Below are 15,204 nucleotides of genomic sequence, written 5' to 3' on the forward strand. Positions count from 1 at the left end.
ATTCATTCATGGATTCAGCCTTTGGAAAAGTTAAGGCATACTGTCATACCAACAGAAACAACCTGCAACACTACTCACTGTCAGGCTTCCCCATACATTACTGCATCGCAGGTAACACTGTATCGAAGTTGTTTAGATTTATTGTCACACTAAGACATTGCAGATAACACCAAAGTATCAAAGTTATAAATATATTAACATGTTTACATTATCTACATTTGTTAATATATATATATATATATACAGAGGTGGGTAGAGTACCCAAAAACTGTACTCAAGTAAAAGTAAAAGAGTTTGAATACACCTTCTGGTGCTACTTGGACACGTCATCAGTGAAAAACCCGAGGTCATAGGGTGTTTCGGGTCTTTAATCTTCATACACCCTCACCCGGGCGACCCAGCCGGGGGTGATCAGTCCCCGGCTTGTGTCCAAGTGGCATGTTGCTCCACGGCTCCCCCCTACGGATCCACAGCCACCGAGAAGCCCTTTCTGCGGCCTCTAAGATGTTTGCGGTGGCTTTTTTCAATTGCAGTCCTTTCACTCCAAGGAGTTTGAGGGTTCGCAGCAGTGAGTGGCCAGCGAAGCCTCGGCACCCGACCTCGACTGGCTCGCAGCGAGTTTTCCAGCCATTGTTCCGGCACTCCGAGCTGAGCCCGGCCTACTTAGCCCTCTTGCGCTCGTGGGCCTCTTCAATACGGTCTTCCCAGGGGACAGTTAGTTCCAGGATAACCACTTGCTTGGTAGACTCAGATGTTAGCACCATGTCTGGGCGGAGAGAAGTGGCTGTGATGTTGCCTGGGAACTTAAGCTGCCTTCCAAGGTCAACCTGAAGCTGCCAATCACGAGCAGTGGAGAGGAGCCCCCCCGTAGAGCTAGGCCGGTGGAATTGTTCCTTCTGCCCAGCTCTAATGAAGGTGATTGACTGTTTGGGGGCTACCTGGGTCTTGCTGAGCTGGATCGCTGTGCAGATGGAGTCCGCCAAAGCCTTTAGCACCTGGTCGTGGCGCCAGCGGTACCGCCCTTCCCCTAGCGCTCTTGAGCAGCTGCTCAAAATGTGCTCCAGTGTGCCCCTCTTCTGGCACAGCTTGCACTCAGGAGTGTCTGCCAGGCCCCAGGTGTGCAGGTTAGCTGGGCTAGGGAGGACGTCATAGACGGATTGGACAAGAAACTTGATCCGAAATGGCTCTGCTTTCCAGAGCTCTGCCCAGGTTATTCTGCGTGGATCTGCATGTTCCCACCTGGTCCATGCTCCTTGTTTGGACATGCTGGCCATTTTGGTGTAACGTTCTTCCTCCACCTCTGCTCGTATCTCGTCCTGAATCAGTCTGCGCCTCTCTTTTCCACGAGCCAGATCGTAACGTGGCTTGGGAAAACAACCAAGACCTGCTCGTCCCATTGCCACGGAGCCCACCAGCGTTTTGTGCCTTAGTCGTGCCTCAGCTTTAGTGACGGCTTCTTGCGCCTGCCACTTTCTCCCGGTCTTCACGAGGATTCCTGCTGCTGCGACTTTTGTGTCTCTGGAGTCCCTGTACATCAATACCTCTCTGGATCGGGTGACTTTGAACTCCTCTGATAGTCCACTCAAAGGAAGATGCAGCTTGGTGGAATGGCCGTAAAGGGCAATGCTGCTCAAGGACCGAGGGAGCCCCAGCCATTTTCTGAGGAACTGGCTGATAGACTTCTCTAGAACCTCGACTGTTGATGCTGGTACCTCGTAGACTAACAGGGGCCAGAGTATTCTTGGCAAGACTCCGTGCTGGTAGATCCAGGTTTTGAATTTTCCGGGGAGGCCAGATCTGTCAATCGCTGTGAGCCAGGTAGTCAGGTCGCACTTGGTTTGTTTTATGGCAGCTGAGTCCTTCAGGGAGCTATCAAAGAACTTCCCCAAGCTCTTGACTGGTTTTTCAGTCACTGATGGAATCATGGTCTCTCCCAGGGCAAAGCGGAAACGGTCGGACACTTTACCCTTCTTTAGGACCAGAGACCTGGACTTAGCAGGCTTGAAGCTCATCCTTGCCCAGGAGATGAGCCGTTCAAGCCCCTGGAGGAGCCACCTGCACCCTGGAACAGATGTTGTCATCACTGTTAAGTCGTCCATGAAGGCTCTTATGGGGGGCTGACGGGTCCCAGATTTTGACTTGGGCCCTCTGCATTCCACCTCAGCCGACTTGACAATCATATTCATGGCCAGTGAGAAGAGAGATACAGAGATTGTGCAGCCAGTGATTATCCCCTTTTCAAGTTGGTGCCAGGAGGATGTTACTTGGCCTGAAGAGACTCGTGCGCTGAAATTGCTGTAATAGTCCATGATGAGGTTGCGGATCTTCACAGGAACATGGTGTCTTACCAGTGCGGTTTCAACGAGCTTGTGTGGAATAGACCCGTAGGCATTGGCCAGGTCAAGCCAGAGAGTTGCCAGATCTCCTTTGCGCTCCTTAGCCTCCCGGATCAGCTGTGTCACCACCCCTGTGTGCTCCAGACATCCAGGTACTCCTGGGACTCCTCCCTTCTGGACTGAGGTGTCAATGTAGGTGTTCTTCAGGAGGAAGTCTGTCAGACGTTGGGACACGATTTTGAAAAAGATCTTGCTTTCAACACTGAGCAGCGAGATGATGCGAAACTGATCAATGTTGCAAGAGCCCTCCTCCTTCGGGATCCAGACTCCCTCAGCGTACCTCCATTGCGCAGCGACTTTCCCTCTCCGCCAGATCACCTTCAGGATCTTCCAGAGACGTCTGAGGAGCTTCGGGCACTGCTTGTAGACCTTATAGGGGACCCCGCTGGGACCGGGAGCGGAGCTGGATCTTGCCGCTCTAACGGTTTCTTCCACTTCTTTCAGCGTGGGTTCAGCGGTGTCGAATTGGGTCCCTGGTTCAGGTGGCGCCACCAAATCCCTGCAAGGTTCAAGGTCATGGTCCCTCAAGGTGTCACTAAAAGTGGCGTGGAGATGGTTGTCGATCTCCTCTACCGGGCAAGCGAGGTGGCCACTTCGCTTCTGGCCCAGTAGTTTCTTGATAAAGCTGAAGGGATTGCCAATAAAAGCACTACGTTTCCGAGCCCTTTCCTTGCCCTTCCTTCTGTGCCGTTCCGCTCTCCTCAGTGAGATGAGTCTCTTCCTTATGATGTTTGTGAGTTCTGACAAGGCAGTCCTTTCTTCTTCCTTAGCCATCTTGAACTGACATCTCAGGGATTTTAGTTCTTGTCTCAGCTGACTGATCTTGGCTTCTCGCCGGTTGAGCTTCGCTGGATTCCTATCTCCTCTTCTTTCCTCGACACCAAACCGCTCTGCTCCCATGTTCATTATGATGGTACACATGGTCTGGAGCTTCTGGTCGACACTGCCCTTTGAGATGGATTCCAGGCACTTGTCTACATCCTCGTCCAGCTTAAGCCACTCCTTATTGTTTGCGGCAGGCCACTTCACCCTGCGGTGTTCCGATTTCCTGCTTGGTGGGGGGATTTGTGTGGCTTGGAGGTTCCGGGTACTGTGGGGAGATTCCGGACCCGGCTCCTCCTCCGTCTCACCAGGTTCAGCTGCCGGCGTGACAGTAACTGCTGCCCCAGCTGCCGTACCTGAGCGTAGCTTCACTTGATCCCTCCTGAGGCAGGCCATCTTTGCCTGGTGGATCTTCAGGCCCTTCAGGTTTTTGCAGACCTTGCCGCAAATACAGACTGCGCTCGTATTCCATTGTCCATTTGATTGGGTCGTTACCGGTAATTCCGTCCGATTGGGATGCTCATTCTCCCCCCCTCTCGGGTATCCCTGGGGGTATATTTCTGTGGGGTTCTTCGTAGCTTGTTGTGGGTGCTCCCTCTCAGGAGCTGCAGGTCGGGGGGCTAGCCCTCCCTGCCCCGGTTGCCGTCTTTCCGAGCTGTCTGCTGTCTCTCCAGCCGTCGCCACTCTATTCGTGGATGTCATCCAGAGTTTCCTGGAGGTCACTGGCTGTGCCAGATGGGTTAGAGTTTGAATACACCTTCTGGTGCTACTTGGACACGTCATCAGTGAAAAACCCGAGGTCATAGGGTGTTTCGGGTCTTTAATCTTCATACACCCTCACCCGGGCGACCCAGCCGGGGGTGATCAGTCCCCGGCTTGTGTCCAAGTGGCATGTTGCTCCACGGCTCCCCCCTACGGATCCACAGCCACCGAGAAGCCCTTTCTGCTGCCTCTAAGATGTTTGCGGTGGCTTTTTTCAATTGCAGTCCTTTCACTCCAAGGAGTTTGAGAGGTTCGCAGCAGTGAGTGGCCAGCGAAGCCTCGGCACCCGACCTCGACTGGCTCGCAGCGAGTTTTCCAGCCATTGTTCCGGCACTCCGAGCTGAGCCCTGCGTACTTAGCCCTCTTGCGCCCGTGGGCCTCTTCAATACGGTCTTCCCAGGGGACAGTTAGTTCCAGGATAACCACTTGCTTGGTAGACTCAGATGTTAGCACCATGTCTGGGCGGAGAGAAGTGGCTGTGATGTTGCCTGGGAACTTAAGCTGCCTTCCAAGGTCAACCTGAAGCTGCCAATCACGAGCAGTGGAGAGGAGCCCCCCCGTAGAGCTAGGCCGGTGGAATTGTTCCTTCTGCCCAGCTCTAATGAAGGTGATTGACTGTTTGGGGGCTACCTGGGTCTTGCTGAGCTGGATCGCTGTGCAGATGGAGTCCGCCAAAGCCTTTAGCACCTGGTCGTGGCGCCAGCGGCACCGCCCTTCCCCTAGCGCTCTTGAGCAGCTGCTCAAAATGTGCTCCAGTGTGCCCCTCTTCTGGCACAGCTTGCACTCAGGAGTGTCTGCCAGGCCCCAAAAGTACTTCTAGAAATATTTACTCAAGTAAAAGTAAAAGTACTAGTCTTGAATAGTTACTTGAGTAAGAGTAAAAGAGTATCGGATAAAAAATCTACTCAAGTAGTTAGTTACTAGTTACTTTGGGTCATATATACTGAGCCTATTTTTATTTAGATATATAGATAAAATGTATGTAATGTATGTGTGTGTGTATAAATGTATATATTTCATCATCCTTTACTCCAATTTATGTAATTTATTATAAAAGCTTGTCTGTTTACTTAAGTAACAGATATAGGTGTCATGCCATAACATATTTTTAATACGACTGACTTTATATTAAATGTGAATTTAACATTGAAAGTTAATGTGATTTAAATATTGCTACTAATCTTTCATTGTTCAGAAAGAGAGCAAATAACATTTACATTATTAAAGATAATTTTCACTGACAGTCTAGATTTCAATCACTCTCAGAAACTCCCATTAAAATCACTGAAACTGTTAACACTGTGAAATCAATATCTTAATTAAAGATTCGTACACACATCTGCACTTTGTTGTTTCTGACGAGAGAATTCACCAGAAAGAGGTATTCAGTCAGTGAGCGAGTGAAGGAAGCACCTGCATTTTAGCGATGACTCATCTGAACACCTCTGATTGGCCAATGCTTTAATAAGCTCAAAAGAATCATGTGTGATTTGTTATAATGCGCAGCGCTGTATAAACGCATCTATCTCTGGCTCAGCGCCAGCCAGCGATCACAGATCTGAATTTAGCAGCTGATAATATGACTCGCTGAACGTACTTGCACCAGTGTGATTGTATTAAAATTAATAAAATCTTAATCGGCTATTTTTTGTCTTTTGGAAGCTTCATTCAACTTGACTCCCCTCTGTTATAAGCCACACACGTACAACAAACTACTGTCACAGTGGTATCGTGTACTGTAATCGAATGTAGCCCAAGTTATTACCTGTTAATCAGTAGACAGCACACGCGGTGTTCATCTAATAAGGATCTCCATCGCTAGCAAATAATAACCTTTGCAGATTTCAATTCAGTGCAGTTCCAGCCACGTTTTCAACGCTCTTTCTGTTCTTAAACGTTACAACTCCGAGTGAACCACTTCAGACGCTCAGCGCGTGCGGCAGGGAACTGAACGACTCATTCAAACTGATTCATGAACCAATTCACTCGTTTGCCAATTGGTTTGATCAAGCCTTTGAACAGTATTGACTCAAAAGAATGACTCATTCGCGAATGGGCATCGCTCATTGCCCAGAGAAAAGTAGACGGCGCGTTTGGAATAAACTGAAGCATTTATAACATTTATTGCATTAAGATAAAGTAACGAGAGGAGCGTCGCCCACAGTAACGAAGTAAAAGTACAGATTTTCCCCCAAAAATTTACTCAAGTAAGAGTATAAAGTACCCATCTTTAAATATACTCCGAAAAGTATTCGTTACCCCAAAAAATTACTCAAGTAAATGTAACGAAGTAAATGTAACTCGTTACTACCCACCTCTGTATATATATATATATATATATATATATATATATATATATATATATATATATATATATACTGTATATATCCATCCACAATTTCTATAGTAAATATTTTTTTAATTATGTGCTGTTCTATTGTATTGTTGTGAACAGTATGAGTAGCCAAGTGTCAAGTATCATGCTATTTAAAGAGCACGATAAAGGAGTATAATCCAAAAATCCAAAAAAATTAAAAAATCCACAAGGAATACTCACAGGAGCAAACTTAGCACATACAATCATGCGCGTAATTTGCACGGGGGTTACGGGGGTCATGACCCCCCCCCAAAAATCAGATCCAGCTAATATAACCCCCCCAATATCATCACATCATTCAGATTAAAATAGATATGAAATATTCAGAATGAATACTTTTGTTCATTTTCTTTATTAATTTCATTTGCCAGCAAGAAAGATAGTATCATATTTTAAATAATCTGTAATGTACCCCCCGCCCACCGCACCGATTTGGTATTACCAAAGTCTCTGGTATTACCCAACCCGCTTTCTGTACCAAGTTTGTTCACTATTTTGCGCAGTCGATGGGATGAATGGTTGGAGAAAGCTGACGGAAAGATGAAAAGGACACTGAAAGGCAGCCAGACAACGATTTTTTATTGTTTGTCGACACCAGCCAAAAAAAAAGAAAAAAGAAAAAAAAAAGAAAAACGAAAAATCCTGACCAAACGGAGGTACCCTTAAGTTAGCTGTTAAGTCAGCTCAGCGTTTCTCAAAGTGTGGGGAATAGAAACATGACAAACAGGTTTTGTGCCCATCTTTTAAATTCCGTTATTTATTGACCATACACTCAAAACAAAGACACATTTAAATGTAAGCCTTGACGTTACTTAACCTCTTCACACGTAAGTTTAAAAGTATTTCAAGGCTACCGTTATTGATCGTAGTATCGCTTTATGGTTCCCATGGAGACGCGCCATTCATTGCTTGTCACACCGTAGCCACAATAGTGCTGAATGACTGATGATCTGCTTTTATTTCCTTTTTTATTCAAAATTTCACAAATGTGTTAGCTATAGCAGGATATATCTGATATTCCGATTGTCAAATATGTGCAAGTGGATGTGTTTTGTTGTTCAAACACCTTTATAACGATCGCATTACTTGAGCTGTATGCGCAACGTATTTTAGGTATCTATCTTATTAAAATACCTAAAAAAATACGTACATTATTAGGAATTTACCACCTCTGGTTCAATTTGAGATTATTTTTATTTTTGTTTGTTTGTTTGTTTTTTTGTTGTTCTTTTTGCATGGATTTTGCAAAGTGTCAAAATGAATCAACGCACAACTAGGTTAATGTTAGTCCACACTTGTATTGATGTTATCAGAAGCTAAATGCAAACACAATTATTATTATTTTTTAATCTAATTTTGAGTCTTATTTCATGCAAAGTGATAATATAATTGCACTTTCATTTTCTTTATTTGAAATTTTTTAATGCTGTTATTTGATGTTAAGTTTTTAAAATGTGATGTTAATAAAATACATTTTAACAGTTAAACTTAAAGCCTAGTTTATTAACATTTTGTTGGGGTGATTGGGGACAGGTGGGGCTCGGAACCCTTTCCTACCTCTGAAGTGGGGAATGGCAGAAAAGTTTGAGAAACACTGAGTTAGCTGATGATTTGTTTTGTTGACTGGAGTTGGCTGGCTAGATGTTCGTTTGCCAGTGTCCTATGAGGTAAAGCCAGAGGGTGCCAGGGACTGTGTAGAACCAATGTCACTGAATTGTAACTGCTGTTTGCTCCAATACAGTCACCCGTTTTGGGGGGGATTGCATAATTAAATTATGCAAATTAGCATGTTACCTTTTACACAAGAAAATAATACAATAAATTAATAAATAAATAAATATGCCGCGAGTTTAACCCCCCCAATGGTAGACCCAAAGTTACGCCCTTGCATACAATGGTAAAGAAAAAATAGCCAGCAGTGACTGAACAGAAAAGGGAGTATAAATAAGGATATTAAAGAACGTGTGACAGCTGCAAATCATATTGTAACCATAGAAACAAATCAGGACCGATCAGAAACTAGGGCGAAGGAACTAAACAAGGCAGGAGAACATGAACAGAGAAACACAACCAAAAGTCCATATTCAGGAAGCAATAACTAGAATGAGATATTTGTATGTTTATAGCAATATTTATTTAGAAAATACTAATTATTTCTTGTTTGCAATACGTCTGTGGCTAGTACATTTCACTATAGCGTTAGACGGAAGTGAAGTCACTGGCTGAGATTCTACCGGAACTACATCAGCAGCATTTGAGCAATCAATCCATTGGTTAAATGGGTTTACCTAGCAAATACTGTATATAATCAAAAACATGGCAACAGTTTGATTATAAGTGGAACAATATTCTTAAGTATATAAATACAGTCAGTGAGAATCTTTAGTGGATATGGAGAACTAATGACTTAAAATCAATTTCAGACAAATACTGCTCAATAATTGTAAAATAATAATAATAATAATAATAATAAGTACATTTTTGAGTTTGTTATATCTATGCCTGATCCCTTTCAGAAGGGTATTTTTTATCAATTATGATAAAAAAATAAATTTAAAAAATGAATTTACTGATTATAGGTAAATTCAGCAGTCCACATCGTCCACAGAAATTACTCACCGTTCATCCAGAAATCATTTGTATCACACAGAGCAGAGGTTGAGTTCTGTTATGTCCCATCTGTAATCTTTCCAACTAAGCCAATAAAAATAATTTGAACTTAAAGCATGCATGCATGTACCAGTAGTTATATATTACATTATCCCTTAATTAGTCAAGTTTATTTTAAAAGGATTTGCTTATTTGATAACCATCTACACTTGACCCACTTGTTTTCTTTTTATTGATAATGACTAGCTTGATCTCTTTTCTACCTAAAACTTAAGCTAATATCTTGCCTTCCTCAGCGGTCTGAAACACAACACCCTCACGCTTATCTCTCATTGTCACCTGATTCTTGTTGGAAATTGAGAAATTATTCAGTTTATATTCATAGTACAAAAATCATATACGTTGCATAATCAAGCACATCAGTCAAAATGAATACAATATATGAATACAGTGTATGAATTGTGAGAAACTGGGGCTTAGCTAGAGTCACTTCTTGGATATCAACGATGTCTTCACAGTTAACACCAACAGCAAAAACGGCTTCTGGCATTGCACCGGATGTAACTGAGCTGGCTGAGGCAAAAGAAGGAAGTGATTATGTATAAAGCCCAATGGCATAACCGGACTAAGTCAAGGTTTTGGTTTTAAGTAATCTGAATGAGACAGTTATTATTGTATTAATCAGAACTTTTCATATTATCTACTATAACAGAATCTTTTCAGAATCTTTATATTTTAGTTATGAATAATAGAGCTGTCACATTTTTCAAAGAGGAGTTTGAATTTGTGTTCATTTTGAATTTTAGAGCTGATGAGCTAATTTTTAGCATGAAATTGACAGCTGCCAATTTCAGCAGCATGTTGTAGCTGACCAAGAGCAACTCCATTGCTGTTAAAGAGTGTTTCCGTGGCATTACATTGTATTTTTGCCATTTCGTTGTTTATGTCATTGATAGCCTTTTCATAACCAGTTTGTGTGATCAAGGCATCTTCAGGGATGTCTAGAGGGATATCTTCTTATTCAGAATCAGAGCTTCCATACCATTAAAAGGACCATCTAGAAAGAGAAGAGAAAATGTAAGCCCTACTGGGTTTCTCAGCTTAGATTTAAATCCTTTAACAAGATTTCTCTTATCTGATTACGGTCTTGGTTATGGAAAGTGTTTGATCACGCGTGTGTGTGTTTGTGTGTGTGTGTGTGTCTATGCATTAGGATTCATAATGCATTAATATGTTGATTCTGGGATGAGTGTGCAGCGTACATGATAATTTTTTTATGATGGGAAACAAGATTTAGAGTTCTATTTATTTATTTATGTGGTTTAACCTATAGTTCTACTTTAAAACATTGCAAATTGTTTGTCTAATATATATATATATATATATATATATATATATATATATATATAATAATCTAATTTATATCTGTCAAAAACATGAAGTTTTGGCATTTATTTATTTATTTATTTATTTATTTATTTATTTATTTTCTTAATAATATAGTTTATAATGTCAGTCCACTGTCCACTGACCTGTGCCTTCACAGTCTCTGAAAAATCCTCTTTCATAATTGTTATGGCAATAAACTGCAAAGTGATAGTGGAGAGAGTGAAGTGAGAGTAGGCTATGTGATAGAGGGAAAGAAAAGACAGAATGGGAAATGTGGCCCTCCTTTTTCTCCCCTTTGAGAAGAAAGCCCCACCATTCGCAGGAAAAGATCCTGAGAGGCTTACAACCATCATTCAAGTGATATTGAGAGAAAAAAAGGAATTAGACACACAGAGAGGGAAATGACGAATGAAGACTGTACAGAGGAAAAAAGGTGTGTGTGCGTGGGAGGGAAAGATCTGAGAAGTGGAGCACTCGACCTGCAAAACAGCACCACCATCTGGAAAAATGCTGCGGAGTTTAAAGGAATAGTAATTTCTATATTCATTCACATTTCTAATAGTTGGACCCTATTTGATAAACTTTCTAATGTGGAACAGCACAAAATAAGTTATTTAGCAGATTGTTCATGCTGCTCTTTTTCATACCATGAAAACATGTATTCAGAAGACTTTAAATAAAATGCATAAATCGTACAGACATTTTCAAGCAGCTTTAATGAATCTTTTTTCCTCTTTTGTAGAGTTTTACAGCCCCTGGACACCATCCACGTTCACTTTATGGAAAATTGCAGGGTTGAACAATAGTAATGTTATTTTTCAGTGTTCTGTTCATTTAAATTTATACAGTGTTTGTTTGTTGTTTGACTCACTCTCCTCTAATAAACCATATAGCTTTGGAGAACACACACAAACCCCCACTGTGACCCCTACGGTGTGATGTGGAGCAAGACCTTCAATTGGTTTAAAAAATAATAATTATATGCTGGGCTGTTGTTATGCTAGTATTTTTGCCATTATTCTGCTCCTCTTAAGTCTGTTTGACCTTTTTTTTTCTTGGGGTCATAAACTCTTTGAACATATAAGATGACAATGCTTTTCTCTTTTCTGTCACCCTATCTGGTGTCACCTTCAATCTCATAAAGAGCTCTGGGTTCATAATTTGAATTCTCGAGATCTTTAGATGATGTGTGCATGTATGACAAGCAGTCATTGATAGATAGATCAAGCATGAAGAAATAGAGGATCTAGGTCTATGTTTGTATCTTGTGTAAACAAGCAGTAGGCCTGTCTATGGTGGTTTAAGCAGCTAACGGATGCTTGTGTGGATGTAGAATTGATTCTAAATGGTAAAACCATTTGGTATGACAATGGTGTCTGTTTTATTATAATGATGAGTAATCCTAAATCAATTAAACTATGTTCTACCCTCTGGCCATAAGATTATTTAAAGACAAGTGATAAACTGGCTAACAAGAAGAGAGGAGTTTTGCATCATCCTGAAGGGGTTTATTTTGCATTAATGACCAGCCGTCAACATTATTTTGCTTCTTGCTTCATGCTGAATAAATAAAGACATGGACATTACTGAGAATAAGTAGTCCTTTAATGTCGCAAACAATTAGCCTAGGAACAAGGCAAATGCTTGTTACACTATTAATTCACAGTATATATATATATATATATATATATATATATATATATATTGTACTTTTTGAATGCATGCGTTTGATAATATACTTAACTACTATGTAGCTTAGCTACTCTTTCAAATGTTCTCTCCTTTTGCTCTTCAATTTGTGTATCTTGACAGTTTGTTGTTTTTCAGATGTTTTAATTTCATTGCTTTAACTTGGACTCCTGGGGCCAGTTGCATAAACTCTATGTTAAGACAGTGTCTTAAGAACCAATTTGACCAGCAGTTAACCAAGGAGTATCAGTCTAACATTTTGGATCCAGCTTAGATTAATCTACGTTTTTATGTAACCAAATGTAAAAAAATGTTGACGAGTCTTAAAGAACAAATTTAGATGACTAACTTTTAAGACTATTCTAAACGTTTTATGCAACTGGCCCTTGAGCATCTATCAAAGGTTTTAATGTGCCTTTTGGCTTTTAATAAGGTAATGTTCCATTTTTCTTTCCATTTTAGTAGTCATAGCAACCCCTTTGAGTCACAAGATGGCGTCATTGAGTTATTCTACTCTTTCACATGCAGTAATGTGAAAGAGGGACGTGAAAGATGTGATAATAGTTGATCCATTCTGTACACATTGTTTATATTAATAATTGATAACTCACAGTTTATTATTATTATTACTTATCTTATGTTCTACATAACAAATAAAGTCATAACGTCATTCAGATTTGAAACGAAACTAAAAGTTCATGTTTGAGTGAACTATCCCTAGCAACAATAATAATAATAATAAAAGTGACTATTTATCTGACTCTGATGTTGGTCATATTGTTTTTCCTTTCTATTTAAGACTTGAGGCCATCTATTACACTGATTTACACTGATGTGGTGGTCTGGAAAATCAAAATCACATTTTCTTCTTTTTCTTTTTAAGAGTATATAGTTAGATTCCTGACAATTGTATTGACTAGCATCAGTAAAATATGATGACATATTCACATGAGGGCGATTTTTAACCATTTACATTTTAGTTTTGTTGCCCAAAACTCTGTGTGGACTAGCTGGTGATAGTCTATTTATACATTTCATATAAATATATATTTTTTAAATATTCTATCAGTTGTGTGTATTGGAACTATTTTGTATGGAGGGGGGCGGGGGATAAAAGGAACAGATTATAATTTGTTGATCTGGGTATTTATCATACACTTCCACACTAGAGGCTATATATCGATGAAAGATATTTTTTTGTCTGTGTGTGTTTGCGTGTTTTTGTGTCATGTTGGATCTCACAAAGGACAGAATAATGCATGTATAATTTATGAAGAATAAATTATATTTCCCCTCTAGGCTATGGTAAAGTAGATTTTGACTCCACAGTTGTTGTTCTGTCATTTCACTACATTGGCAAAATAAATAAATAAATATGAATATATCATACTATAGCAATTTTGTACTATTATTATTATTATCATTCATTCTAACGATAGTGAGGGAAATTTAGTTAAGTTGGAATCACAAAATTTTTTGGTATACCACAATAATGTAATCACATTTTGATATAGGCTATAGAGGGAGTGTCAGCCACATTAAAAAAAAGTTAACAGCTTAAGTCATTTGTGGATTAATGCGTATTAGAGATGCGAACCGTTTAAAACGATTCAGTTCGATTTGGTGAACTGAATGATTCGTTCGTGAACCGGATATCCAGCTGCTTTGTTTTGAACTCTCTCTCACAACAGACACGGAAGAGAAGACAATGCTGAATAAAGTCATCGTTTTTGCTATTTTTGGACCAAAATGTATTTTCGATGCTTCAAAAAATTCTAACCGACCCTCTGATTTCACATGGACTACTTTGATGATGTTTTTCTTACCTTTCTGGACATGGACAGTATACCGTACACACAGCTTCAATGGAGGGACTGAGACTTCTCAGACTAAATCTAAAATATCTTAAACTGTGTTCCAAAGATAAACGGAGGTTTTACGGGTTTGAAACAACATCAGGGTAAGTTATTAATTACATAAATTTGCTATCTGGGTGAACTAACCCTTTAATTAACAATTAGCAACAGTGCCTCTGTCACGTCACAGTGAGCTTATGATGCAAGATGAAGAGAGGACACTTTGACGCTTGTTCTGATGTCACGTCGAGAGGCGCATTCAGGTGGTACATGTGAAAGCATGTTCTAATCACGTTGATTAATTAATTAGAGCTGGATGAGAGTACTGAAAGCAGCAGCACTGAATGTAAATTTCGTACAGACAAAGCGTCAGTATGTGAAAACGTGAATATAAGGGACGCTACAGCCACCGGAGGTAGTGCTACGAATGTGCAATCAATCTGCAGTAGCTGTTAAACGTGTGTACCTGTGGCAAGCTGTGTTAACATTTATTCCTTATTTCGTTAGTAGTAATTATTGTCTAATTACTAGTAAGTTTCATACAATAAATAAATTATGTAAAAAAAAAAATGAGAAAATTATGTTTTTGTAAAAAACTATGTCTGGAACAGTATCAGAATGATGCTCAAAACATAGATGGAGCAGATCACACAGTCCTACATTTGTTAACCTTAGGCATTTTTGAGTTATATACTGTTTAATGTTTAATGATCACATTATTTTACATATGCATCTGTTTACATACGTGATTGCTTTTTCTGCTTCTTCACTATGTTTTGATCCAGATGTTCATTCTCTTTCTAAAGATTTGTAATAGCGCCTCCTACTGTATAACAGTGAAAACACGTAAAGCCAAAAAATTCCATTAATGGCAGCGAAAGAGTCAATTTTACCACTAGTGACCTTTACTATATTTTACCAAAGACTAAATACCCAAGACCTGTCCCTCATAAAGTTTTTATATGAGTGCTCTATAAAAATAGCAAATCACTAATCTGTAAAGTCAACGTGTCACTGCAGCTGCCATTAGAAGTCCCAGTTGCTATAAAAACAGTCAGCGCTCTGAGTCGTGCGCTAAGGACTGCACATGCCAACTGGCTGGTCTACCCTGAAAAAAAAATGTAGCAAAACAAAAAAACACCATATTACAGTTGGTGTCTGATTTCATTGGGGTTTCCAAATATGAACAGTTTTGAAGAATTAGAGTAGATGTGACCTAGCTAGCCTTTACATTCAATGCAAGAAGAACTTTTTCTAGTAATAGTTTCCATTTATAATGCTCATTAATGGTTAGCTGATAAAT

At 40.3% G+C, this 15,204-nt stretch overlaps 1 pseudogene; it reads right to left on the bottom strand.

Moving 5' to 3' along the window:
• Positions 1–374: 374 nt before the first annotated feature.
• Positions 375–3,694, bottom strand: LOC132132710 (uncharacterized; annotated as a pseudogene).
• Between the last annotated feature and the right edge of the window lie 11,510 nt (positions 3,695–15,204).

This window comes from Carassius carassius, chromosome 49 (assembly GCF_963082965.1).
Source record: "Carassius carassius chromosome 49, fCarCar2.1, whole genome shotgun sequence".
In the NCBI taxonomy this organism is placed as follows: Eukaryota; Metazoa; Chordata; class Actinopteri; order Cypriniformes; family Cyprinidae; genus Carassius; species Carassius carassius.